At 43.7% G+C, this 4,368-nt stretch overlaps 1 non-coding gene across 1 annotated transcript; it reads left to right on the forward strand.

Moving 5' to 3' along the window:
• The first annotated feature begins 3,887 nt into the window (after positions 1-3,887).
• On the forward strand, positions 3,888-3,960 carry trnar-acg (transfer RNA arginine (anticodon ACG)). Its single transcript has one exon. It is a non-coding gene; the product is annotated as a tRNA-Arg (tRNA).
• Positions 3,961-4,368: the final 408 nt, after the last annotated feature.

Consider the following 4,368-nt stretch of genomic DNA (forward strand, 5'->3'; position numbering starts at 1 on the left):
TGAGCCTGACGTCAATGGTGACTAAATTGTTGGAGGGGATTTTGAGGGAAACGATGTATATGCATTTGGAAAGACAAGGACAGAAGAGGGCTTTGTACATTGGAGATCACGTCTCACTGACTCGGTGGAATTTTTTGAGGAAGTTATGAAGATGATTGATGAAGGCAGGACAGTGGATGTTGTCTTCATGAAATTCAGTAAGAAAACCAATATGTTCTACATGGTAGACTGGTTAGCAAGGTTAGACTGCCTGGAATCCAAGTAGAACTCGCCATTTAGGTCCAAACTTTTCTTGAATATCAGAGACAGGGCGTGACAGTTGGCATTTGTTCATTAAACTTGGAGACCTGTGACCAGTGGCGCTGCTCGCAAAGATCAATAGTGGGTCCACTACATTTTGTTACTTATACAAATCATTTGCACTTGAGTATATGAAGTATTGTCAGTAAGTTTGTAGATAATTCCAAATTTGGTGGTGTAGTCGACAGAATGATCTCTCAGAATATAATGGGAACTTAATTAGGTGAGCCGAGGAGTGGCAGATGGAGTTTATTTTAGATAAATGTGAGGTGTTGCATTTTGGCAAGAAAAATCAGGGCCAGACATTTCGGTAGGATCCTGTCGAAAGTTGCCAATCAATGAGAACTCCATAGAAATTATAGAATCCCAACAGTTAGGAAACAGGAGTTTCGGCCCATCGAGGCCACACCGTTCTTCTAAACAGTATCCCACTGGACAAACCCCTACCCTATCCCTCTCAGCCTGCATTTCCCATGGCTAATGCACCTTGCCCTCACATTCAAGGGTACTATGCACAATTTAGGATGGCCAACCTACCCTTATCTGTATATCATTATACTGTCGGAGGGAAACATAGCACCCAAGGAAGCTCACACAGACGGGAGAATGTGCAAACTTCACACAGCTAGTCATTCAAGGATGGAATTAAACCCCGATCTCTGCCCTGTGAGGCACCTTGTGGTGCAGGTTCTCCGTTCCTTGAAATTGCCGTCACAGGTAGGCAGCGCAGTGAAGAAGGCACTCGGTGATCTTCCCTTTATTGGTGCGTGCTTTGAGTCTATGCGTTTGCATGATATATTGCATCTGTACAGGACATTGGTTTGGCCACTTATGTAATATTGCCTTTAATTCTGGTCAACCTGCTATCAGAAAGATGTTGTCAAACTTGAAAGGGTGCAGAAGAGATTTAAAAGAATGTTGCAGGTGTTGGAGGGTTGGAGTTACAGGGAGAGTTTAAATAGGCTGGGAGTATTTTCAAGTGTTGAGGCTGAGGGTGGACCTTAAAGAAATTTATAAAACCAGGAGGGGCATAGAAAAAGTAAACAGTCAATGTATTTTCCCAGGATAGACAATTCCAAATATAGAATATAAAGGCTTAAGGTGAGAGGAGAAAGATTTAAAAAGGGACACGAGGGACAACATTTTCACACAGAGTCTGCTGCGTGTATGGATTGAACAGCCAAAATAGATGGTGGAGGCAGGTGCAGTTACACCTTCTAAAAGGCATTTGGATGGATACATGCATGGAAAGTGTTTAGAGAGAGATGGGCCAAGTGCTGGCAAGGGAGACGAGATTAACTTAGGATATTCGGTTGGTATAGTTGACCAGACCTAAAGATCTTTTTCCATGCTATACATCTCTGAGAGTCAATTGAGTCTTGAGTGTTTAACACGGGAACAGGAGAAGTCTATGCAGCTTCTGAATTCTGTCAGTTCGCTGGTTTGCTCAATTACTGACAGTCAAATACAAAAATAAATCATTCAGATTTTTATGGTGTTTTACAAGAACAGGAGAATAGCTTTTAGTCAAGAAAAGCTTTTAAGAATGTGAAGAGGCCATTCAGTCCCTCAATTCCATTCCACAGGAGCAGCAGGTGAGCACAGAGCTATTGCAAACTGTTACTCTGGAGCAGGAGGAGGACATCTATTTTCACAAAACTTCGATTAGGAGGCAGCCACTCAACTGCTCGTGACTGGGACACAGGAACAGGAGGGAGTCACTCAGCTGCTGAAGACTGGGACACAGGAGGGAGTCATTCAACAGCTCGAGACTGGGTCACAAGATCAGGAGGGAGTCATTCACTAGCTCGAGACTGGGACACAGGGACAGGAGGCGGTCATTCAGGGGGACTGGGGAGACTTGCAGGAACAATAGGGTTGTTATAAGAGGTGATTTCAATGTTCCTAACGTAGACTGAGGCTTCCAGATGGTTAAGAACTTAGATGGAACATAATTTGTTAAGTGTGTTCAGGAAAGTTTCCACAATCAATACATAGAGTATCGTACTCTGGAAGGGACAAACTCGACCTACTGTTGGCAAATAGGGCAGGATAGGTGAAGGAGATAAAGTGGGGGAGCATTTTGGTAAAAGTGATTAGAGTTGTATTAATTTTAAAATAGTTATGGTAGGGACAAAATTGGTCCACAGATTCAAGTTCTAAATTGGGGCAAGGCGTATGTTGTTGGAGTTAGACAGGAGAGAGCAGGGGATGATTGGAGTTGTTTGATTCCAGGTAAAAGGATCTCGGGCAAGTACGAAGGCTGTAAAAGTGAGATAGCTCGAGTTCAAGGTTTCCATTTTCCTGTGAGGGTGAAGGTTATGTGAGACTGGAAGAGAGAACTCTGGATGTCAAGAGATATTGAGGCTTTGACCAGAAAAAAGGAGGCGTGGCTCATGTTCAGTCAGCTCATATCAATGGAATCCCTGGAGGTATACAGGGGACAGAGGAGTTTACTGAAGAAGGATATCAGCAAGGCCATAAGGGGGTATGAGGTAGTCTTGGCTGAGAAGATTAGAGTGAATCTAAATTCAGTATAGTAAAGATAAAGAGCAATTAGAGAGAGAATAGGATGCTTTAAAATCCAAAACCGGCATGCATGTGTAAAACCTCAAGAGATGAATGAAGTCGTCAATTTCATTTCTGTGTTTATCATAAAGAAAGACAGAAGATCTGTAACATTTAGGAGGTTAGTTGTCATATCTTGGTACTGTCCATATCACAGTAGAGTTGCTGTTGGACATATTAGAACGCACGAAGTTAGACAAATCTCTTGGTCCTGACCAGATATATCTAAGAGCACTGTAAGAGGGGAGAGAAAAAGCTTCGGGACCAAGATCCCGGAAGACTGGGTGGTTGCAAATGTTGTGCCCTTCTTCAAGAAGGGCTGCAAAGTAAAGCCTAGGAAATATAGACCAGTAAGCTTCACACCTGTTTTCGACAAACCTCTTGAGAAGGTTCTGAGATAAGATGAGCATGCATTTGGAAAGACAGAGTTTGACTTGGAGCAGTCAGTATAGCTTTGTGCGTGGCGGATCATGTCTTACAAATTTTGTTAGAGATTTTTGAGGAAGTGACCAGGAAGGTTGATGACAGCAGGGTTGTAGACATATTCTATATAGATTTCAATAAGGCCTTTGATAAGGTTCCACATAGTAGGCCGCTCTGGACGGTTAGATCGCATGGAATCCAAGGTGAACTGGCAAATTAGACTCAGCTGCCAGTGGAAGTGGTTGAAGTGGGCACACTAACAACATTGAAAAGGCAATTGGACAAATACACAGATAGGAAAGGATTAGATGGATACAGAGCAAAGGCAGGGAAATGGCAGATTGGTAGATAAGGGGCAATTACACCATGGTTTGTTGACGGATCACAGTGGGCATATTGGATGGGCGAGTACAGAGGTGGAACATTCCCATCCCAGAGGGTTCCACACCACCAGACCCACCGAGTATGGTCTGTGCTCACTACCGAGTTCAGTGCAGAATGTGAGGTCTGAAGAAATGTCCAGCAATACAGGACAAGCATCAATAACCTTCCCTGCTCTGTCAGGATAAAGGTGTGTGGGCTAGTGGCGGGTGTGTGGGCTAGTGGCGCAATGGATAATGCGTTTGACTACGGATCAGAAGATTGTAGGTTCGACTCCTACCTAGCTCGAGTGCGCTTCAAAACCTTAAAAAAGCTGCCTCTTTCGTGCTCTTTTGTAAATGATATGTGGAACTTGTTCAAGGGGCAACTATTGAGTGTCCTTGATAATTATGTACCTGTCAGGCAGGAAGGAAAGGGTCGTGCGAGGGAGCCGTGGTTTAATAAGGAATTGGAATCCCTTGTTAAATGGAAGAGGGCGGCCTACCTCAAGATGAGACGTGAAGGTTCAATTGGGGCGATTGAGAGTTATAGGGTAGCCAGGAAGGACCTGAAGAGAGAGCTAAAAGCAGCAAGGAGGGGACATGAAAGGTCCTTAGTAGATAGGATTAGGGAAAACCCTAAGGCTTTCTATAGGTATGTTAGGAATAAAAGAATGACTAGGGTAGGAATAGGTCCAGTCAAGGATAGTAGGGGGAA

The sequence above is a fragment of the Chiloscyllium plagiosum genome, unplaced genomic scaffold (assembly GCF_037043375.1).
Source record: "Chiloscyllium plagiosum isolate Xiang-an unplaced genomic scaffold, Cpla_swu_hap1 HiC_scaffold_29, whole genome shotgun sequence".
NCBI lineage: Eukaryota > Metazoa > Chordata > Chondrichthyes > Orectolobiformes > Hemiscylliidae > Chiloscyllium > Chiloscyllium plagiosum.